The sequence below is a fragment of the Cyprinodon variegatus genome, unplaced genomic scaffold (assembly GCF_000732505.1).
Source record: "Cyprinodon variegatus isolate N-32 unplaced genomic scaffold, C_variegatus-1.0 Scaffold278, whole genome shotgun sequence".
NCBI lineage: Eukaryota > Metazoa > Chordata > Actinopteri > Cyprinodontiformes > Cyprinodontidae > Cyprinodon > Cyprinodon variegatus.
Genome location: NW_015150731.1, coordinates 360,487 through 386,071, shown reverse-complemented (window position 1 = coordinate 386,071; position 25,585 = coordinate 360,487). Strand labels below are relative to the sequence as shown.

Here is a 25,585-nt window from a genome sequence, read left to right as displayed (position 1 = left end):
GGCTTCAGTGCAGAACTTAAAGAGTTTTTCTCTCTGTCTCCTTCAGGGAGATTGGCTTACAAAAATTGGTAGTATTTTTGGTTATATGGTACCATTTTCTTAACAGAATGTAGACGGAATGACCTTTAAGTCTGTTATTTAAATACCCTACTTATGTTCACTATGAAAGGGTTTTTGTTTTGTTTGTTTGAGTTTGGATAAAACTGGGCAAGCTGACTTTAGGTCCTAAGAATACTCTGGCTCACAAAGCCAAAATATAAATAATTTTTAACTTCATAGGAAAGGTTTGCAGAATAAGTATTTCACAATCTGTTTGCATCGTTCAGGTCTTCAGCTCCATCAATAAATTAAGCTTTAATTTTTTCTATTGCCAAAGCACCTATTTAAAGAGATTGAGAAGTAATCCTTAGTATTAATGTTTCATCACCTGATTCATCATGATCTAAAACGAGTCGTGGTCTTTTCTAACAATCTTAACTTTCTTTTGTTCTTCCTCCAGGCTTTTTATTATAGACCTCACAGACTCTAAAACCCACCAGCTATTGTGCTTTAACAGGTAGGAGAGAGGAGCCCACGGTCATACTTTACACAATTGCTCCCAAATTGTTCAGTTGAAACCAGAAATCTTACATAAAAGATTTAATGGCAACAACATCAAACTGGATTGTCTACTAATCTGTCATCATTTGACCTTGGTTCAGCCAGCAACTGTGACGCTGTGGTTTATTTCTTTTGTCTAACTCCGGTATGCCAGCTTTGCTTCTGCTCTTGCTATGATGAAAATGCAGACGGGCTTTCAGGTGAGCTGCTGCTCCTTGTCAGACTGCAGTGTTTACCTAAACCTTCTGCCCCACAGAGTGAATGTGGTGACAGCTGGAAAGTTTGTTTTGCTATAGCTTTATTTGTAAGGACTTGTTCTTTGAAACATCTCACATTCTGAAAGGAAGGCTAAGAGTCAAATGTAAGGCCTGTCTTTAAATGGCTGTTTGACACAGACTACAGTTTTTTATTGTGTTAAAAATCCTTTATGCAATAACATTTTTAATGCTGATATATTCATAATAAAGTTTAAGTTAATCCATATCAGACAAAACAGTTTCTGTGCTCTCGAAATATGGTTGCAGTGAAGAGTGCCTGTGCGTATGCATGTGTGGGTGTCTTCTCATTTCATCTGTCTGTCATCAGCTGGATATGAACAAGTCACCTGCGTTAAAGCTGCACACAGGTGTGCTGGCAGCAGACACAACCCTGTCAAATGAGCCCACCTCACCCTAAACATGTACTGTCTGTATCAGATTCTTCTCCAGGAATCGTCCAGTCCTAAAAGGTGTTTTGTGTTTCATATGTGACACTTATAGCAAAATATTCCGTTGCATTTTACACTGCAAAAACAATCTCGAAATAAGTAAAAAAAAAAAAAAATTATTACGTTTATTTTGCCTTAATTTGAGTAGTTAAATAAGATGGTTTGCCAATGGAATTTGATTTTTTACCCTTAAAATAAGATAATTAGATAATATGCCCTTGTAATAAGACAATATAATGGTTTTTTTTTCTTATTTTAAATGTAAATTGTCTTGTTCCATTGGGAAAGTGTCTCACTTAAGTCCTCAATTCATGAAAAATGCATTTAAGAAAAAATTACTTATCTAGATCTACTTTTTTGCAGTGTAGAAGTAATGACACCTTCATCTATCAAACATAAAATTTACATATGTGAAAAACTTGTTAATTCCCATCTGTTCAATAAGCATGGGAATATGTTTTAGATTTTGAAAGTTTTCCTATAATTTAACATCTTACTGCATGATAAAACTTCCACAAGTAATGTGCGTTTGTTACACCCAGTATTTAAAAAACTTTAAGGACGTAGAAAAGCATGTCTTTATGTTAACATTTGCCTCCCATTAATATTAATATTATAATTATTCCCAAATACTACACCATGTAATTTGAAAATATACAGTAAATAATACAGAACATTTTTTTTTACATTTTAAATACGAGTGGGAAAATGTTCCCTTTGTCAGAAGTTTTCCCACGTTTCCTATTTTATTATGAGATGTTATTTTTACATGTGAAACACATGGGAAACATATTACATGTGGACAGTATTCCCACATGTCCCCCCATGTTATTACAAGAAATAATCTTCGCATGTGTTTCACTTTTCTCACCTGATTTTATCATTTGTTGTTTTCTTTTTAATTCATATTATCTTTTTTTTCCTGTATGTGATCTCAGATTGGCCCTCTTCAGTTTTTTCTTACCCTCTTTCTCTGATAAAACTGGAATATGGTGACATTTCCCCCTGAAATACGGCAGCCTGTTAATGACCCCTTTTGGCCTCCTCAGGTCTGTCAGTTTCTGACCTGTCAACACCTCGTGTAATAAACTATTCCCATCTGGGAAAGGCATCTCCTCTGAAGACACTGAAGCAAAAGTTCACCACAGGCCTTTGTATGCTTGCTTTTATTTTAGTCCTATATACATACAGGCCTACAGCTGTCACCACCATGTATTTATCTTTTACACCTCTCCATCTATCTGTCTATTCTACTACCTTCAGGTGATTACCCCTGGGATGCTAAGCCAATTGGACACCTCCTTGTAAAAAACAGGCTTTCATTTCCAAGTCCTGGCCTCTGGCATGATAACGAATATTTCTGACTGAAGGGGATGCATGAGGGTACATGAGACACTCCCTCTGGGTTTAAACAAGTCTAGACAGGTAATGGTAATGTTTCTTTAAACACAGAGTAAAGTGCCAAAAATAGACATTTTACCTAATATGGAGTTTAAAATTACAGAAGAAAAAAAATGGATGGATGGATGGATGGATGGATGGATGGATGGATGGACGGAATGAGAAAAACAGCTTTACACTATAGATGACCAGTTAAAAGTAAGCGACATAAAAATTCTCAGCTTTCCATTTCCAGTTGAAATAACAAATCAACACATATAGTAATTATACCAAAGCATTATTTTGATGTTCAAAAAACAAAATAAAAAAAAATTCCTTGAGGAAACCAAAATAGAACAAACTTTAATCTCATTTGGCTTTAAAAGGCGTATTTCACTGTTTATACATGGGACTTGAAATCTTTCAATGCGCCTGGTTCTGCTGAAATTTTGTTCCTTTTAAAGACAGGCATCCTTTATACACTATCTTTTACCTGCATTATAAGTATATGAAGGATTGCTCCAGAGTTGAAAATACAAATGAAAATCCTCTGTTCGCTACAGAGTTACTGTAACGTGCCTTAAAATGACATGTGTTGTGAATTGGCGCTATAGAAATAAAGTGAATTGAATTGAAATGAAATGCTTGTTTGGCTGCAAACACGTCGGTTTACAGTGAAATCTTTTTACGAAAAATGATGAATTACCTAAACCTGACTGTTTAGGTAATTATTTAATATAATTGGCTATGATTATGTCTATACAATTGGAATCTATTGATTATATATTTTTGTACATATATTTTATTTTTAGAAAGTAACTTGAGATGGCATATGTTGTGAATTTGCACTATTATGTAAATGGGGAGTAACTAGAGGTTACCTCATAGAGCATATGTTCTAATGAGGCTGCAAATACCTAGTTTAAATACCCCAGTCTGTCATGCTGTGTCGATGAGCATAGATCTAAACAGGGGCTTCAAGCTGCCAATCACTCCCTTTAAAGTGATGACAGGATACTGATTTCATGTCATTTTGCATTAAAATCCTGCAGCAGGACATACCAAGTGGTTCTGAGTTAATTTGAATCAAAGAGGCTTATTTTAACACAAATATCCTACATATAGTAGCTCCAGAACAACTCTCTGATTCACAGCTAGCAGAAACCAATCTCTGTGATGTAACGTCAGAGGGAGAACTGTTAGGGAGCTCTACATTTTATAATGGAGATGGATGGAGACATTGATGGCTGTTCAAGAACATCTAGTCTGGAAATGGTTTGTGTGGTTAAACCATCAGCCAATTTAAGCTCAGGAGAGGGTAGTGATGCTGAGGAACATGGAGGCATCACACCTTACAGGTCAGAGCTATCCAGAGTGGACCTCTAGCGAACAGAGTCAAAGTCTGAGCCAGAGGATGATGGCTAATATGACCACAGCAGGTCGGTCAGAAACACACAGCTAGGAAACACGGCTTGCTACGCCTCTGTTACCTTAAAATTATCACATTGATCATTAGTACTTTGGTACTAATGAACGCTTTGGTGCACAAAAAATATTGGAAAATGTCAATATTGTGTCACCAACATTTAAAGGGTAAATGCAATGGTTACAAAATGTGAAAACTTTATCCTTTGGAAATATTTCCATATTTTCATAACATCTTTAGCAAAAAAAAAAAAAATTCTCTAATTTTATGCACTTTGATCAGGATAATCTGCCAGCTGTTGGCATCTTTTTCAGAGAGGCTTCATCAAAGAGATATTTGCATGCCCACTGCAGATCCACAATACTGTATAAAATGTTTTTTACTATAATAATCACTGCAATCTTTACAGTATTAACAGTTCGCACTTTGATATTTGACAATATTGTAATAAATAATCATTGTGTGCCTATTATGAAGTAATTCCTTATAAGCTGATTTATGTTGTTTTTTCCGCTGGTTTATTATTTATTTGTATGTTCAGATCAGGTTCCAGGAGTTCACATGCTGTTTGTTGTTCTCATAATAGAATTCCATGAAATTTCCTCAGAACTGCTTTCTAATTTTACTGGTGACTCATCGCTTGCCCGATATGTTAGGGTTTGCAAAATTTGCAGGTTTGTCACTAAAACCTACCAAGTAATTTGTACTGGAAATTTACACGCATGGGAGACTTGCACTGGAAAATCAGGAACAGTCTGAGCTGTTATTCAAAATCACACGTCTCCAAATTCAATTTGTCCGCCGCAAATGAGACTTTACACAATAACGAATACTGCTGAGCTCCCTTAATCTCCTGCATGCACCCACACACACACCCACATACACAGAGAAACTGAAACAGTCCCAGAGATCTTTACCAACCGTCCCCTGCAGCTGGAACACCTCATTAACCCAATGTGTGGATGGATTTACTGCTGGGAGACCAGCGGTAAGGTCCACACACACAAATATGCACACAATCATGATTGAAATGCAACTACAAAAGAAACCAAACTTTTAAAAAAGTGAGAACAGTTTAAAGAGCAGAGCCATATTTCCGCTGAAGGATGTTGTTTTGTCGTGTGTGTGATTTGGCTGTTTACTTTGTCACTTATCTGTTTGCTCTGACTCCTGACAGATCCCTTTAAGTAAACACATGCACTAACATACATGCTCATTCTTGTCTCTGCTGGAAGGCGAATCAATTAGCGCAAAGTGAACTGCGTTGTGTTTGTTTGGTTCTGTTGAAGCCAGTGACCTTGACTGGTTCATGACCCAGAGACAAAGGCTGTATTATTCACAGCAACAGAAGAAAAAAAAAATCAGATTTTTAACTCTTTGCAGTGTTGCTTTAGAGCTGTGCCGCGCCGCCTGCTTCTTTAGGTTTACGAGACCAGGCATGTTTCCTGACATTATTTTTCCCAGTTTTCAAGCGGCTGCCAACATGTGAAATGTGTCTCTTGGAGGGTGACTATGGCGGGAAACCTTTGTGTATTAAAGAAAGGGAAAATATAGAGCCAATTGAAGTTTGAGCAGTTTATCCATTGAGAGATGTGTTACAGCCAAAATATAAAAAATAGCATTTGCTATGTAGTATGTGCAGTTTACATGTAGATTAACAATGACCTCATTTCCAAATCACACACATATACTTAAACATCAATCACACCTTATCTCTGATAAAGATAGTTAATCATGACAGAAGGCAGGCACTCCCTGTTAGGCACTTACTTTACTATCTGCTGATTAACTGATATGTGTTTCACTTAAAAAAACAACAAAAAAAGCAATCTTACATCTCTAAAGTACTGTTAAAGGAGCAATAAGCACTCATTTATCATTTTAGACAGAAAGAGCTAAAAAAAAATGGTGATATGAAGAACTAAAGATCTGTTTTTAGATTAAACAGTGTAACGTCCTACACAGTCTCTCTATGTCATAATCATCAGAACACATCTTGGTTTAACAGTTGCCAGGATAAAGGAACCTGCTTTTGGTCAAACACAATGTTTGCTACAGACTTGATCATTGTGTCAAGCTGCTTGATAGGAGTTGTATTCATCTGATTTAAAGTAACTCTTAACTTTTTAGCATACTAAGATATTTCGGATCATTTCATGCTACTTTATGCGAATAGTTCAAGGAGTGCCCTCTCATGTCCCAACATGGCTGCTCATCAAACGCTAATCTCAATAAGCTAAGGCACGTTTGGGAGCATTGTTAAAGCATAGTCAGAATAACGCTATTGATCAGTTCTACCCTTTAATGTAAGCATAGCGTAAAGGATGGCTGTGGTCCCTAAGTTTATGTTTGTTTTTTTGGGTAAATATAAAACTAAAAAGTTGTTCCTCAATCAGGTGGGACAAACAGTGACAATAATACAGTTATTGTCTATTTTGTTCTTTGTTTGATCATATTTGCAATGTGTTTATAAGGACATTAGGGCTACTACTCGCGACTCAATCTGTTGATTATTTTTTTGACTAATGGATTAATAATTGGATAACAAACGTTTCCTTGAAGAAGACTGAAAATATTAAACTTTCCACTTGAGGAGTTCTGAATGGAGTAAATTTACAGACGAAAAAGATTTTTATCTTAAATGCAAAATGTGCAGACATTTTCTTACAAATTTGTTCCTGCTCAAGGTGGGTCGCTCTGTCAGTTAAAAGTACATTTTAGAGTCTCTATACTCCAGTTACCGATTAATCGATTACTAAATTAGTTGACGATTATTTCAATCGATTAATCACAATTAATGAAATTATTGTTTCAGCCCTAAAGGACATCCTTTTTTGGTTTTAACATAAACCACAAACATATTTGCTATCGAAACAAAATTCAATAATAAGTTCATAGTTGAATTTCTTAAGCAAGTATTGCTTATGGTATTTAGTTTTAGCTTTACAACTTTTTAATTTGGGTAAAGATTGAAAAAACTTTGATGCACAAATAGCATAGTATATATATATTTAATTAATTTGAAAACTAAAACTACTATTAAAGAACCTGGTACACATTTTTTAAGGACAGTGTCTTAATTCATTCCCCAGATTACAAGGTCCACCCAGGTAGGTTTCTATTTTCCACAATACTCCTTAAAAAGAAACTGGGAATCAAAAATTTTTCACCCAGAAAGAAAATGGGAAAATCAACAATAGCAGGAAAACAAACTGATCAGAGTATCTCTTGCTTTTTTTGCTAAGAAGGAAACAATGCAGATATCTATGTGTTCATTGAGGCCATGGGAGAGGGAATCTTTCAGAAGGTAACACTAAGTTAGGTTTCTTAGGCTCAACATGTCACAGCAGACTGCTTGTTAAGTATTAGGCTGGCATTTTAACTGCTAGTGGTCTTTTAGGAAATATCAGCATTGAGGTGCAGCTCTATTTGTTTGGGAATAAGAGACAGATGTTATTGTAATGCAATTGTGTTTATGTCTGATAATAATGCTAAATCCAGTTAATGGAAAATCAATAGTTGTCAGTATCAGCAGATCAAAAATTGGAAAGTCAGAAATTGGACAGAAATTCAGATTAGAGTGTCTCTATACAGTTAAAATAATATAAACAGCCACATTTTTCTGCTCATTATTTGTACACAGATGCTGTCCTGTCAAATCCACCAAGGGTAAATTTTTATCAGCAGTACAAAATTAATACAATATAAAATAATGAGTCTCAGCTAAAAATAATCAAACTGCAGCCAGGCCTCATATAACCCTAAAGACAAAAATCCCCGAGCGGAGTAACTAGATAGTAACAAACCAAAAACTAGCACTTTTCCATCTCCCCTTATCCAGTGCTGTCTGTGATAAAGCTCTAACCAATGTCGACTTTGATCCAAAACATGCCATTCCACATGCTTGTGGTTAAATCACAGGCTTCGCTGCACTCTGTGGGGTGAAACCGGACTCCGAAGTAGAGACACGTGAAGGAATGGCGACGACACGCTTGACTGCAGACCAGGCGCTGACACACGACTATGAAAAGGGCCTCGGGGGCTTTGCAGGGATTTTGGACAGGCGGGATGGGGAGAAAACAGGGTTGTGTTTGTATAGATAAGGAGGGCAGTATACACACATACAGATACACATTCAGCTAAAAACCAGACAAGCAGAAAAAAATATAGAACCAGACGTATGATGTCAAAAATATAAACGCATTCTTCTTTTTTTAAAGCTGAAGAGCACCGCTTCTGCTCTCCAAATAAAACAGAAACACAACAAGTATGACAAACAAGACTTAATCAGTCCTGTTGATTTACGCTGATACTTTTTAAAGACTTTGAAAAGTCAGTGTGAACAAATCCAATGCATTAAAGTCTCTGTAAATCTGTAGTTTAGCCAGTTTTGCTTAAACTAGCGTATCTGTGACAAAGCAGGCCAGTGTGCCTAAGAAGAGCAAATATAAACGGAGCAAAGATGCATTTACAAAATAACATAACATCCAACAAATCAGTCCCAGTGTTTGTGCTGCGGATCTTTTATCAATACCGATTTCTAGTTATTTTCTTTGCAGACAGCTTGGATCTGCACTTGGCGAAAGTATGAGTTCACAATGTTCTTTCAAATCAGGACCACATCTGCTAGAGATTTGCTTTGGAAACTGCAAACAATTACCAATAAAACACTGCATGAACATGATTGGAACAACTCTGTGGATTTGGATGACTTTCAAGATGTGAATATGAAGCATTTTCTCAGGTCAAAAGGATATAATATAGCAGATTGCTGGATTTCCTTATATTAAAACCTTCTTTTTTATTAAGCAAAAGGTGTTTATTAGAAAATATAATAAGCACCTCTTTCTTTCCTTATATTTTTATTTGGTAATCAAAAATATCATTAGCTGCAGCCCCAGTTTTATTGATTGACTTTTAAAGCAGGTTTTTTATATGATGGTAAAAGATCTATCATAGCTAGGGTGGAACGGTTCACAAAATCCATGGTTTGGTTCGGTTTACGGTTTCGTGCTCTTGGTGTACGGTTCAGAATATGTTGATTGTTAGGAAAATCTATTATGTCTTGTATAGTACAACACACGTTGCACAATGCTTGCACACTGTTGCACTTTTATCCACAGNGCATTTTCTCAGGTCAAAGGGATATAATATAGCAGATTGCTGGATTTCCTTATATTAAAACCTATTCTTTTTTATTAAGCAAAGGGTGTTTATTAGAAAATATAATAACCACCTCTTTCTTTCCTTATATTTTTATTTGGTAATCAAAAATATCATTAGCTGCAGCCCCAGTTTTATTGATTGAAGAGTTTTTTATATGATGGTAAAAGATGTGTCATAGCTAGGGTGGAACGGTTCACAAAATCCACGGTTTGGTTCGGTTTACGGTTTCGTGCTCACAGTTTACGGTTCGGAAATGTTGATTGTTAGGAAAATCTATTATGTCTTGTATCGTACAACACACGTTGCACAATGCTTGCACACTGTTGCACTTTTATCCACAACTTTCTTTCCGCCGTCATCGTTGGTCACTCTAAATGCAAAGTGTTCCCATACAGCAGACCTATAAAGTGCTGCTGGCGCGTCTTCCAACTCCTGTTCTTTCCCACTCGCCATACCCACACAATTCTCCAAAACAACAGATTTTTTTCTGCTACACCCGGCTACGTTGCTTTGCTTCTTCTTCTTGTTTACTACTGGTGGCTGGCTTTGGTCGCAGTACCGCCACCTTCTGCTCTGGAAAGTACACGCTTCGCCTATGAGAAAAAGAAGCAGCGCATGAACCGAACGCAACACACGCGATTGTTCAATTACCATGGTTTCTTACCAAGCTAGACATTTTTTCATATCATTCAAGATAAATGTTTTAACAACATTTTTTAACAAGTAGATATATCTTTTTCCAGAAGGTCTGAACTCCTACATTTCCAAGTAAGGTCAACACATTTTTTAAGAAAATTATGATACAGCCGTTGACCAGGAACCTCTTCCAGTCACTTTGAAAAATGGCAGCAGTTAAATTTTTTATCAGCTGGAAGTACATAATTAGCTATCAGCCCAATCAAAACTCAACACAGATGCAATAAGTTCATTTTCCACATTAATCGAGGCTGGAAAATTGCTCACTTTATCTGCGCTGCATCAATTTGTTTGATATGTCTCATCTGTCATACTTTGAGCAGCCTGGTGTGTTTTGGCTCTATTAGAGGTATGGAGTAATGTTTCTGCAGCTTACTGACCTGCTGACTGCTTGGTTTGGACCTACTCTAGTCTGGTTTTGTTTGTGGAGTGTCTAGCATTAGCCAAGAGGGATTACAATATCCTGATGAAATACACATGACGGACACATATTAGCAAACACTGCTCGCTCTTTGGAAGCTGACACAGACCTGGCAGGTATCTGAGCTTTTATGATAACTTGGCTTTGGTAAGACATTCAGTTTTGCCTGTGGCAACAATGTTCAAAACTGCCGTGGATTCTGAAACAAAGATGAGATAAATGGCTAAGCCTCTGATGGATCTCTGGCAACCGTTGAGTGAAGATCTGGCTATCAATGTGGGAAAAACAGGTTTGCAACCAAGTTTTAGTTTTGAATCAAGGTCATGGAAATACCATTACATAAATTGCAAATGGCTTAAAGATGTCCACATTTTATTTCATTCAGACAGATAATCAAGTTGCTTACTCATAAAATAAGACATAAACAAATGAGCAAATCTGTATCTTAAAGTCAGCAGCAGTTACTGTGATTTTCTTTCAGAAGGAAGATATAGCTGATTAAGTGTACTTTTTGTTATTTTGCAACACAGATAATTTATGCCAATTAGTTTATCACGAAGCAAATCCATCATCCTTTAACAATATTGGGGTTATAGTCATTCTAAAATATTGATCATATGTTAATTTGACATGTCTGAAGCAGATTACAGTAGTTCTATTATATCTTGTATTTTCAAATACTGTTTTAATTTACAGGCCAACCCGTTCAGGATGTAACCTGCTTCCTACTCAAGGGCTGCTTAAGATAGTCAATAGCTCCATTGCATCCCTGCTTGGACAAGCTGGTATGGAAAATATTTTTTATTTTAATTTCTTATGATAATCAGTTGATCTGGAATTGTAAAGACACTATTTTTTCTAATAAAAAGAGGACACATATGCTGCTGTTTTTTCTTTTGGATCATGCTAGTCATTTTGCCCTTTGAATTACACTCTGCTCTTTTCTTTCCTGCTCTATTTAAATAAAGTGTGTTTATTAAGGGGTGGCATTAATAAGAAAATTTAAAGATACTGTGTTGTAGGACCAGTGCCAAGTACTATAAAATGTCTTCCATTAAGTCATAATAGAAACTTTTTGTTCTTCTATAATAGTATAGATCATCATCATATATACATGAAGGATCCCTGTGGATCATCTGAGTTATTCCAAACATGTTGGTGTCCAAACTAAATCCAATTGCAGAGAAAATTCTTCAGTGGGTGTAAACTATTTTTTTTTAATATATTTCCACTGGTTTTAAGAGGAGAAACTTGATACCAAATATAAATAGTCAAGGTCCATTTGAATAATGCCATTTTTGTCAATGTACATTATTTATTACAGTTACATTAACAACATTAATTAGCTGTCTAATTAGCCATCTTATCAGCTCGATTAGCTAGCACGCTGTCTACAACTCTAATGGCAGGCCTCTTAACATACAATACTTTGGAAAATGATTGTTAAAAAACAACAATGAGCGGCGTTCTGTTTCTTACTTCTTGTCCATCTGGTTTCCAGGCCATGACTAATTGCTGAAATGGGTTAAAAAAAAGTGAGAGTGGGTGGTAATTTACTAAGGTAAAGGTTAAGCAGAGGATATAAACTGATCTAGTTTTTCCCTGTCCAGACCTATACCAAGGCCAAGCATATTGGTCGATACCTGATACTGATCTAATACTACTGTCGAAGGAGCAGTAGTTTTCCAGGTGAGTGAGAGCATCAGGCTTGACATGATAATTTAAAAAATTTAACAAATTAATATCTACACAAATCATCAATAGCTGCAATACAAATAAAGAACTGAGGTGACTAGTTCCATGTAACTATTCTAATCCAATCCAATCCAACTTTATTTATAAAGCAATTTAATATTTCTCAAATGACCAAAGTGCTGTACAGTGAAACAACATAACACCCTTACATATTAACTAATTGCTTTGTATCACATTAATAATAAAAGAAATGGCTGGATCGGAACGCCGGATTGGCGTTATTCAAATATCTGATCCAGCAATTAGTCAATGCCCTCTTCTTTAAAGGGCGGATTATACTTCTGAAAATACACACATCAAATGTCGCTTGGGTCTGGTCGAGAACCAGTTTTGCTGGTACAGTATGCTTCTGCAACGTCTGTCTGGAATTTCTAGGGACGCACAGCAGCTTCCCGCCAAAGCGCTAGGGGGAGCCTATTCCATAACTTGCGAGAACTTCGGCGGATGGTCTTGAGAACTTCTTCAGCGCTGCCGGCAGGAGTGTTTATTTTCCAAAACAACGTGTCTGAGGCATCGTACAAGTGGTTGTACGATGCCGAACATCCTCCATTAACCTTCATCATAGTTATCCATTGTTCCTCGGTTTCTAAAAATGGCGTGCCCCGGCACGGAATCAAGATGGACGACCACACAGACAGCCGGAAAGGCATATCAAGGACCAATGACAGCTGTTTTTTGTCTGCGCACTTCCGCCTCAGGTCTGCACGGGTTTGCGACTGTCCGAAATGTAGTCAGGATTTTTTTGAGGTGCGTGACCACGCCCCCTGTGCAGAGGCTCTGCAACTGTGGTCGCACAGAGACAGATTTGACGGTTGCAGAGGCTATGCAGCAGAAGTATAAATTGGCCTTTAGCCTGAAGAACTCGGTTCAGCATTGGTGACAGAAAATCCCCACTGTTCTATAATGTGTCTAATTTGGGATTAAACTCAAGGTAATGAATACGTAAAAATGGTTCAATTTCAGTTTCATAATATAAAGCTGTCAAAACTATAACTTTTTTTCATCAACGCTCCTTCCTGATAACTGTAACAGGGACTTTCTGCAAGTTCATGTTTTTCATTTTCATCACTTCTGACATTCAGTTCTCCCCTCTACCCTAATGTTCTTTTAATGCTGTTGTTGTCTAACTTTTGACCATGTCAAAACTCTCTGAAGTGGCATTTGGTTCTCATCTGTGAACAAGATGTTCAAATTAAAACCACCACAGACATGCCCGCCACCACAGCTCTGTGCACTGGCTGCAAGAAGAACAATGGCTTCCCAAACCCACTCAGATTAAAGCGGTACGTCTGACACCACAAATGTAGGAAGAACAGTAATGAAAAGCTGTGTAATACTTTTTTTCAGAATTTATCACAGAAAAGTAGGAAGTCAGGGAGACCTTAACATGTTTTCAAATTCTCTGATTTGCTAGACAAGGTTTTTAAGTCTGCAAATACATTTGGTAGAAATAAGAAGGAAATAAACACTGTTTTGTTTACATAAATCTGGCTGTTTTGCATGCAATAAGTATTTATACCTTTGAAGTTTTCCTTATTTTTTATAGTATACCCCCTATCTTTAATCTTACATGATGCAAATTTCATTTGGCAGAACAGTTGAAAGTATAATAGTTGTATGGTGCAAACAGTGTATTAAGTATTTCAAGTCTTTAGGTCCTTACTGTTGCTGACATTGATTTGACCATTTAAACATATAAAGCAAATATGGCTTATATTATAGCTTTTGCTGTGTGTTTAATGTCATTTTCATGCTAGAATTTTGAACATCTAACTCTCGAAACACTTGCTAGCTCAAATTTGTGTTCTCAGTAATGTAATGCATCAAGTCAATTTCATGGGTTTAAAACAATTCCACTAGGGAAAAAAATAAGATGGGGCATAAATTCTAACTCTTTATATAGGTTACCTAAGGTATTAAATTGTCTGTATGGTAGAGTATGTGTGTTTGAATCTTATGAACCAAACTGCTTCTAATCTGCAAAAAGATAATGACTTATCTTTAACTTTTCACCACTTTTTCTGGCATTTCAGAAAAGAGAAAAGGAAAAAAAAAAAAGCTGTTTTATTGGTCCAAAATTGTTTCAGGCTTACTTGTCTGCTCTCACCAGGCTTTGGATCTTGTTGGTTCCATTACCTAGAGCTTTTTGCTTTGTTCTGTTTATCTTCATGCCATCATCTGTTGACTGACTTCTAGCCAAATCTAAACATGGCAAATCACTAAAATGCAATTTTTATTAAACAGTCAGAAACAATTTGTTTTCAGCTTTGGATGGTAAGTTTGACTGATTGTAAACCTCTTCTCTATCTGTGTTTCTTCTGCTTCACTGGCTTCTCTGCTGACTGACTCATTCACCCTTTGACCTCTGACCTTTTAATCCACAACCAGCTGCAGCGAGGCCTCGAAGGAGGACTAAGTGATTCTACAGCGAGTGTCTGAGTGGGAAGAAAAAACATGAGTGCCAAAAAAAGTTAGTTTTTTTTTTTTCTTTTCATGCTCTTATAGGAGCAGAAAAACATTTTTTAAAATGTCTTAATTCGTAATTTCATAACTCATGCACTAGAGGATTAAGTAGTAGAAGCAATTTGCAAGGTAATGTTTGAAGTGAAATCAGACAGAAATGTATACGTGAGCCTTTCTACAGTAACTTCACCCACACGATTACTAACGTAACTGTTACAATGTGAGAATATCAAGTCAACCTTAATTTTTTGTAAGTAACTGATTGATCGAATCTGTCTGAACAAATTCCAGGCAGCGATCTCGGACATATTGAGATATGACTTTAAGACTCTTTCCTCATTCTTGCCCTACGACGTTATGGTCAAACACCTAGCAGTCAACTATTTAATTAAACCATAGTTTTGCTTATTTAATCCTTTGTATTAAATAAAATGGAAAAACACTTTGTGGATTTCCAGATTTTCTTTTTAATTATTAAACTTTTCAATTTTTTTCAAGGTACAGACACTGATTTTAATGTTTTCATTTGTATTTCTTGTTTTAAAGAAACACTGAATTACTTTTAGCCACTAGGGGCACTAAACATGTAACTTTCTGGCTTAGCTCCCTTTAAAGTAACAGGCAACACTGCACTCCCGCAAAATGAAAGCTTCCCATGGTGCTTTAGAATCTGATAACAGTCCACTTTAGACCAGCCAGTTAAGAAGCCTTGGGGTTACTTTAAAGACAAGACCACATTCATCCCCTTTTCAACATCATTTATTGGACTAAAGCAGGACAAAGTCAAACTGACCAAACAGATCAATTTTCAACAACTATTTCTGGACTTAATGAAGACTATGATGGACCGACCAAATTCAGCCCAAAAATCAATGTCTAAATGACTTATGGTGTTGGGGGGGTAATCTGCATCCTGTCAACTGAGGAACAAATAAAGATCCTGAAGAAAGTTGTGGAGAAATTTAAAGAGCTAGTTTATTAAGGAACACCCTGGGCTTCCAGCACACTAATGAGTCCAATATCGGAACATGGTAAGAGTATGCCACATTTACAAACCTCCTATAACATGAACACTCATCTGGAAACATGGATCTTGTCTTGTTCTGTTGCTGTGTGATCTGTATAGATGGACTACAAATTTTCTCTGGCATCATGCAAAAATAGAAGCAGATTTTGGCAAATAGTACACAAAGCAGTCTTGGGGAGGAATTTAGACGATCTCATTGACTATAAACACAATATTGGAGACAGATGCCGTGAAAATTGGAGGTTAATCAGAGAATCAGAAAATAGCCTGGAGAATTCACAGCTTATGTTTAAGAGTCTGCTGAAAGGACAGCTAGTAGCTAAGCAAATTGATATTGAAATATCTGAAATCAGTCCTTTATCAGATAAATAAAAATTGTCTGCATATCTTAGCCTATATCTATAAACCCCAAAAATAAGCAAGCTGATGTTTTTAAAATAAGAAAAAACATAAAACCATTCATAAAACTGAAGCATGGACCTTGTATTATTTGATCTAAAAAAAAAAAAAAGATAATAATAAAACACCTAGTTTAAGGTAATTAGTTAGCTAATTAAAGGAAAAACATCTCTAAAAACATATCTCTGGTGCTTTTCAATATATTTTATACAACCCACAAATGTGTCTAAGACTGGTATTTGTTCTAATAGTGCATTATTTAGTTCTTTATATCATTTTTCGCCACTAATAAGAGCCATTGTAGATGGTCCAAAGAGCCATAGGTGGCTCCGGAGCCAGAGGTTGCAGACCACTGGCCTAGAGTAATATTACTTAATCAAGTATATAAAAACAATCACTAGAATAGTAAAGAATGTATGAGTCATGCTGATATTGTATCTAATCAATATTGGTCAATTGCTAAAGCAGCAATATTAGCATCATATCGGAAATGAAAAAGTTGTTTTGAGACATCTCTATGAAGCAGCTAAATAAATCTGACCATTCTAATACAATGATGGGAACAAAACTGTTGTAAAAAGCATTGTAGGGGACAAAACAAGCATATGGAAGAAAGAGCTTTTGCTCAAGTTTGACCAAATATAAACTTTTTTGACCCAGATGAAAATACCTATGTTTTGAAAAGTAACATCAACAACAGCCAGAACCCACTGTGTCTTATTAACATATCACACTCGTGTCAGCAAGAAAGTCTAACAGAACCAAATCTCTCTTAGCGTGCCTGTAAGAGGTTTCCAGCACAGTGGGTTATCTTCTGTCCCACTGCCTCTCATCTTTCCTTTCAGGTCTTTGGGTTTGCAGGAATATCATAGGCTCAGACCTCTGTCTTCTGAAGTGCCTGTTGTCAATGCCCTGCAGCCCCTAGGGGGCTGTCTGTTTAAAACCTGTATGTGTGTGTTTATATGCACAAAGGTGTGCTTAGGGGGACCCTGCCTATTGAATGAGGATGAAAGAGTGTATGTACATACCGCCTAAGTATCCGCCCCTAGGACAAAAAGATAGTGGGGCTCAGAAGAGGTGAGGGTGAAAGGTGGGGTTCCTGTAATCTGTCAAAGCTTTTCCATCTCAGACCCACACGCCCTCCAGCACTACTGTTCCTCTCTACACCTAAATATGGTGTTTTCTTTCACACAAAGAAGGATAAACTCCTACTTCTGATTCATACTAAAAAGACAACTGGTTCTCTTAAATTCATAATTTTAATACTTATATTCCTTTATAATCAAATCAATTAAATTAAATGTAATAAAAAGCTAATAAAGTAAAGTAAACCTGATCCGCCTTTAAAGGCATGTTTCTTTCTGCATTGGTCTTACTGGAATCACACAGAAATTGAATCATGTTCTTTACATTACTCCAGACCCAACATGTTTATAGAAGAAGCTGTGAGGGAAAACTTAAGGTAAATGTACTCAAGGACATGCTTCATGGGTTAGTAAAGAAGTGACAACCCCTTAACCATTCCGGCAAAGGCGAGGAAGCAGGGTGTGAGCTCTGACATAGCAGAGGTTCCAATCCAGTGAGCGTGTTAAGCCTCAAGTTTGAGTCTGAAATTCCTATGGTGTCAGGGAGGCTTGTAATGATGTTATGTGAGGCATTTTATGACTTAGAAAACAGAAACCAAATTAGGTTATCATTAAATAGACACTATAATAGAGCAAATTCATTTCAGAAGGGGTTTCTGTATAGAGAAAAACAAAGAGCTGAGGACTTTGGGTTGCATCAAAACTCCCTGCTTTATTAATTTTCATTCACTAAGGTTTGTGGATTTAAAAAACAAAACAAAAAAGTGCAATCTAAATATTGTAAAGGTTCCTTCTATAATGTATGTTAGAAATCAGCTGGAGAAGCTAAGTAGCCGCTATTTACAATGCACTGAGTAAGGGGAGGGTTACTTCCTGGTAAAGTCCCTTTGTTTAGATGCTAAAACCAAAAGACAACTTAAAGATACCAATTAAGTGTATTTTTTGGACTGTTTAAGAAAGCTTTACTATTGGAAACTTTCCTGCACTGGACATGCCAGTGCCATGCAGAAGACATCAGTGGCTTTCTGCTGCAAGGCAATAGTGTTAACAAGTGTCCCACCATGCAGCAACCTCCTCTCCAATATCTGATGACTGCTTTCAGTAGGAAGGGAAGGATAAAAAGATGTAAACACTGGTTATTATTGTTGCTAGAAATAAATCAGAACCAACTAAAGACTCTTGGGATTGGAGACTTGCCACAATACTTTCATGTGATCATCTCTAATCATTTTAGAATAATTACAGTTGATACATTTCAATCTGAAAAACTCAAAAGGAGAGAAAAGACAATTAGAAGAAATGTATTGATACAATTACTTGGTGTTTGGCTCTCAGACCTCGGCAGGAAACATAGCACTGAATTAGGATAGATATGCATGAACAGGAGTAAAGAACAAGGTTGTTTAACAACAAGGCTGTGGTGGAGTGGAGATAGATGAAGTTGGTCAGTCTGTAGACTGCTGGTTAGCGAGACGGTATGCTGAGCTTTATGGGGAGATCCACTGGATTGCTTGAGCTGATACTACAGCTTCATTCAGGGACCTGGAAGATTCAAGTCCAGTTGGATAACACAGGTTGAGAGAACCTGTCCATGATGTGCAAGCCTGAAGCAACAGTGGAGAGGAAAAACTCCCCATTGTGAAGAAACCTCTGGCAGAACCAGGCTCACCATGTCTGTCTTCTGCCAGACCGGTTGAGATGAGACATGGAACGCAGTAAGAGTCCGGGAGGAATTACACTCTGATGAAGCTTTAGCTACGATGGTGGAGGAGGGGCTGGAGGTGGGTTGAAAAGGGGTCATCTGAATGAAGTCACACGGCGCAACCACCGCCTGCGCACAAGAGCACGCGAGTTGCGGATCGGAGGCCTTTTAAGATGAACTTGGATGCTGATTGGCTTTCGTAGAGGCATGGTTCAAAGCCGATTGGCTGTGACGCAGGCAAATGAAGGCGAATAATCAGTTTATTCAGTTGATCTTCCGCCTAGGCTCCATATCTCTATACACTTTTTTTATATTTTTTTTTTTGCAGTGTTGATTATGTACAAAACTTTTCTCCTTGCTTCTTATAAATATAATTATGCTCTAAAAATATGTCATTATGTTTATATTATGGATGACATAATTGTCTTGCATTTGCAATGGTCTTTCGCAGTATTTTCTTTTTGATAAATTCTTTTAATTTGTATGTTAGCATTAAGCATACTTTTTTACATTGTTTTCCAGAAGGAAAAATAATTATTGAAGTTTGGTAATATTTTAAAGTGTGGCTTTTAAGTTCAATAAATCCTGATCCAGACGACCTCATATCTTATGGGAATTAAAAACAGAACATCTGCTGCTAGCCTAGTTTGGCCATAGGTGTATGGTAGTTAGAGATAAAGAAGGAATTTTCTGAATAGATTAAGTTGCAGCTTGTCTCTGCTGTTCCTGCAAACCAATATTTAGACCATCTGCCTGCAGCAGGCTTTAAAACAGCAACAGTCAAGCCAGTTTATAGGAAAAAAAGACACCATTCCTGTCAGTTTTTATGGTAAGGGCATGAGTTTTAAAGTGAGAGGTGAGGCAATCATTATGCTGTGCAGGCACCAGGAGTGAAACAAGGTGTCTAACAGAAACTCATAACCTGCTCAGCTGTCACAAGATTCTGGCCTTTGAGGATAAGGAAAAGTAAATGTGGGCACTCCCTCTTTTCAGTGTCTGGATAGAATTTTTTAGGAACCAATGAGAGAGCGTACAACCATTGATTAATATATCGCTGATAAATCTTTCGCCCATATTTAGGTGACTGTGCCGCTTAGGGTTTGCTCCCAGAGTTCCCTCTTTGTTTTGAAATACAAAATGGAGCCTAGGCGGAAGTTCAACTGAATAAACTGATTATTCGCCTTCCTTCGCCTACCACACAGCCAATCAGCTTTGAACTATGCTTCCATGAAAGCCAATCGGCATCCAAAGTTCATCTTAAAAGGCCTCTGATCCGCAACTCGTCTGCTCCTGTGTGCAGGCGTGTGATCCAGCCATGTGACTTCATTCAGATGACACCTTTTCAACCCACCTCCAGTCCCTCCTCCACCATCGTAGCTAAAGCTTCATCCGTTTCATTCCTCCCGGACTCTTACTGCGTTCCCTGTTTTATCTCAACCGGTCTGGCAGAAGACAGCCATATTGAGCCTGGTTCTGCCAGAGGTTTCTTCACAATGGAGAGTTTTTCCTCTCCACTGTCGCCTCATGCTTGCTCATCATGGACAGGTTTCAGGCCTGGGGGGAAACAGCCCTGTTCTTTAATCCTGTTCATGCATATCTATCAAAATTCAGTGCTAAGTTTCCTGCCAAGTTTCTGAGCGCCAAAAACCAAGTATTGTATCAATACATTTCTTCTAATTGTCTTTTCTCTCCATGTGAGTTTGTCAGATTGAAATATTGTTAACAGACAAAATCTGTTTTTATCCATATCAAACCTGTCAAACTCCCCTAAACCCCACTATAAAATGTAACTGTTGGTTCTCTAATGTGAAAAAGGAAAAATAACTTCTGCTCTGTAGTGGAAAGTATATGATCAGTCATGATTTTGTATTATTTTTAATTTGACAAAAAATAGAACCTTTGTCTATTTTCTAACAATCTAATATCTAAATGAGCAAGAAACGTTTTTTGACATTCTGTTCCCCCTAAAAAGGCACATGCTTAACCAGAACAGGATATTGGAGCAATAAAGCTGGAAAAGGGGTTTGGAAGTTAATAGCATTTTAAAATCCTAAGAGGCAAAAAAAAAATCTTTGTGCACAAGATGTAATGGAAATAGGGTCAAGCCAAAGTTAAGTTTATGGGTTTTAGAAAAACATTCCCCCATTACTCACTGATTTTATTTCCCATTAAGAAAAATTGGTACAGTGACCAGAATGTGACCTGAGCAGGGGAGCCAGCTTGTGTGTATCAGTGTGTTTTTCCCCCTAATGTGACTGATAGCAAATAAACCAACAAGCACCACTCAGTGCAGAGCCCCATCTTCTTTACCTCATAGCTCCTTAACTTTACTTGTGTGGTTATTAACTCCCTGGTTGGTGAGTTTTCCTTTCTGCTCCTCACTGTTTAGTTGTCATGGTAGCATGACACCAAACACTTATTATCTGACCCTCTGGGGTTAGTCAAACTTCTAAAACTTAGAGGGTGAGGGGCTAGTTTTGGGTTAAGCCTTCACCTCGAGGTGTTCACTGCTGCATCTAACAGGACCTTAATTAAATTGCTGAGACACCGAAGCAGGAATGTTTGCTGTGCTCTCTGCCTCTACCTTTGACATCCCTCTCCCTCCACCTTTCTTTGTTTTTCCCATCCTCATGGTCCCCTTCAGGCTTTTAGGGCCTCACACTCCCTACAGATTAGACAATGAGGGCAGCAAGTTTCAATATGATGTAAAGACGCCAGCTTGATATTAAAATAAGGCTCTTGGTTCTTATTAAACGCACAACTCATTCAAGGATTACAGACATTATTTACTACCATTAAATCATCATGCAGGGTATACTGAAGGGCTTGAAATAGTAATAAGGTATTTAATATATAGACTATGGTACAAAGGGTTCAATTATTTTAAAGGAACAGAATAGACCTAAAGAATAAAACTTAGTATTTATCATTTATTAATATTTTAAACAGTTGAAAACAAAGAATATACCTACAAAATGTTCCAATTCACAAAGATATCATATATTTACATTTCTTTCTCTCTTTCTTTCTTGATATATTGATTGGTGGGTTTTTGCACAATCAGAAGTTTAAATTAGAGCAGGAAATACTAAATCACAGTCATTAACAAAATATTTTTATGCACAAAAAAAAAAAAAAAAAAAAAAATCAAAAGGACTGCATGCATGCAATTTCCTGTACACTGGATTTGGTTTTGAACTACTTTGTTTTCAGATTCAGCAAGCATTGCAGGTTAATGCTCAGTGAGACGAGGGGGAACATACTGTAATAAGGTTGAAACAGAAGAGGAAAAAAGAGAGGAAAATAGGAAAATGGAAGTTACTCTTCCATATTCCAAATATTGATTTGGAATACTCAAAAATAATATTGCAATTTAGCTGTTTAAATTATGGTTTGTTTGTTTTTTTTATAAATTAACTTGCCAGATACAGATTAATTTTAAGGTTTTACAGCTAGGTATAAGTCATTGTTTAAAAACTTCAAATAAAAGCAAGATTATGAGCTCTGTATGAAAATAAAGTCATATTTAGTTTATAATTAGTGGTAGCTACTGCATTACAAAATAGTTTTGTTATTTATATTCCATTTTATGTCATTTCAATATTTCAGAATTGTAGTAAAGACATTTACAATTAAGCTTTTCTATCTTTTTTTTCTATCTTTTTCCAACATTTTCCTCTAGGTTTTCTATTACTATTTTCTATTACTACGGCCAACAAAATATAAGATGTGGGCATTATGTTCATAATCAATGCACAGACCATAAATATATAAAAATGTAGCATTTAACCAAAGATTATTTTACAATCTCTATATTGCAAAGATGCATATTGCTGTTGATTGTTAGTAAATAGCTTTTTCAGCTCCAGTATAAAGATATAACTGAGACATTCTGACAAAAACATCCCAGGACACCTGTCCTGCGGGTATACATGTTTTTCTTTATAAACTGTTTTGGTTTTAAATTTAGCTTTAGGTATGAATCCTTGCAAGTTTTACTTTTTGAACCGAATAAGTGAAGTGATTTTTTTTTTTTTTTTTTTTTTTTGTAATAATCTAATTAATTGATATCCCTTTAAATTTTATCACAGTCGAAAAATTTTAATAGAAAATAGGCCCATATTGATGTCAAAGCAATCTCAGCCTAATTCTCTATTTTTCTATCAAAGCCTGACATTAGTCAACTCCAACAACACACACCATTTTCAGAGAAGGAATTGCTGATGGATAAAACCTGCTAGAGTCTGACAGGGCAGACAGACTCCCTCAGTTTCTCCCCTGGGCATCACAAGCTCATGGTGCAAATAAAATGGGATGATAAAACAGGCAGAGGTCAGGCTGGAGCCGTGGAGAGGGAGCAGATAACAACCTCTAATCCGACAAATCCAACACTAGCAGGTCTGAAGAAGCGACAGAAAGATAAGAACTAATCCTGTTTCCACATATCTCTGCGGGGAACCCTCCTATCTCGGTCTCTCTCCTCCTCCCCCTGAGAGCGCGCACTGGACCAGCTTTTGACCCGTGGTCCTGACCTGCGCACCGGGTGCGGAGGAATGCGAGTCACTGCTGCTGCAGAACAAGGCTGGAGGACTGTCTTTGGCATGTAAAGCGCACTGTTTGCGCACACAGATCCGAATCCAGCACTTATTTTAAAACAATGAATTGGTTACCTCCAAATTGCATCAACATTACAGCATCCCCACTGATCTGGTGCATTTCTTTTGAACTTGAAGCGTTATTAAAAAAAAAAAAAGTCTGAAATGTTCAACTAATAAAGAAGAGAGGTGTGCGCTCAATAGAAGCGCTATAGGAAAGTTTACCTTGGCGCAGTATAATCCAGAGCCTGTTGGAATGCAGCTTCAGATCAAAGTCCTTATCCACTTTATGAGCGTGTTTCTCAATGAAAACCCCGAAAAAGAAGGGGTGGGAAAAGTTGTCTTACAGCAAAGAAGACTTTTAGCCGGAACACATCGTTTAGGCTGAGCTGGGAATCACTGCAGCGCACTGAAGACTCGCTCCAAGTCTGCCACACTTCAACTGAGGCGCTCAGTAAGGAGAGGGAGGAGGGAGGAGAGCGGATCAACCAGCTGCGGACAAGTGGGAGGTGCGAGCAGGCGGGGCGCGCGTCCGCGGCGCGCAGCGCACCTGAAGCAAACAGGCTCAGAAAAAGGTTTTATTCGCTCAGACCTAACAGCATTATGGAAGAAATGCACAGAAAACTCTCTTAAAAGTTTTGGCAGAATATTCCTTTATAAGACAAAAGTCATCTCAAGGCACTTTACAGTTCACCAGATCATACAATGAAATTGATTCAAAGTTTTCTATCTAAGGAAAAACAGTTGATTGCATGGACTCTTGACTCAAATGCAATCCCTCACACTAAGCATGCTTATGGCAACAGTGGGGAGGAAAAACGCCCTTTTAACTGAAGGAAACCTCCAGCAGAACCAGGCTCAGTGTCAGCGGCCATTTGCTGAGACAAAAAGGCGGCCCGACCAGGAAACACACAGCCAGACAGACCAGCTCCGAGCTAGCTCCCATGTCAGAAGATGAAGAGAGCACATCCAGCCAGTCACAGTCAGAGAAACAGGACTACACTGAAAAACAGGCAGAACTCCAACGTCTATAAACAAAGGTGTTGATGGCAGCAGCATAGCTGATATTTCTCTCCAGGGTGGTGTTAAGGTGTTATAATTAACATCACCTTATTTTGCAATAAATCCCAGCATTGGCAGTTTTAGATGAAGTTAACCGTGAGGGGGAGCTGCACAGATATACAGTTATTCATGGAGAACCTGCCTGTGTCCCCATGAAAAAAAAAGATGAGGAAACTTTGATTGTATCTTAATATGGCTGAAGTTTTAAGGTGACTGGATTTTTTTTAAGTAAATTGTAAAGGTGAATGATTAAATTTGGTCTGAATCAATTATAATCAGTTACATGCTGCAAAAATTCTCCATCTAATCTGGGTCTTGTCAAAAATCTTTTTTTTTTTCTACTTGTTTGGAGACTGATAAACTAAGTAAGAGAAGATTGCTTTTGAGAAGATTCTACTTAAATAAGTGCAATAATCTGCCAATGCAATGAGACAATTGCACTTTGTAAGACTTATTGAAATCATGATAGATATTCTCATAGCAGGAAGTATATAAATCCCAAAACAAGATCAGAAAGAATTCTCGCTGGATCTAAGATTGGAGTGGAGTCTGTTCTTTCAGTGCATACCATCCTATGACTTATTTTGGAATGACAGAGCAAAACGTAATTTAAAATTATAATGTTCTTAAAATTAGGATATTTGCCCTTAATCTGAGCAGGTAAATGAGAATTTATTTTTTCATAAAATAGGATAATTTGAGCAACCATGTGACTCACAATCCAGGCTCCAGGTCAAAATTAACATCATTCTTTAATTTTGTACTAAATATCTATCTTTGGCTTTAAAATGTATGCATATTTTTTTTCTTTCCAGAGGCACACTGCTTAATGAATATAATTACGGTACTTTTTCACATTAAAGAAACACAATTTCCTATGTGGTTATTCTGATAGACCAGCAAAAAATAGATTTGGAATGTTGAAAGAAAAGGATGCAGAGATTTGAAATAAGTTTAAAGTAGCTCTCATACTCCTAAAATTCAGTGCTTACATCTGTATTTTCCTATACGTAATATAGCCTTAATATAAATGAAGCAGCTCTTTTAAAGGCATTAGAGATTTGTTAGACTGCATTTTAAATAGTTAGGTTCACAAAGAACA

The 25,585-nt window shown here is 37.1% G+C and overlaps 1 protein-coding gene across 1 annotated transcript in view; it reads right to left on the bottom strand.

Moving 5' to 3' along the window:
• Positions 1-23,858, bottom strand: part of LOC107090069 (vasorin-like) — a 33,559-nt gene extending 9,701 nt beyond the window's left edge. Inside the window, exon 1 of the mRNA XM_015383230.1 lies at positions 23,647-23,858. The gene's annotated coding sequence lies outside the window, so the exon portion shown is untranslated. The remainder of the gene's footprint in view (positions 1-23,646) is intronic.
• Positions 23,859-25,585: the final 1,727 nt, after the last annotated feature.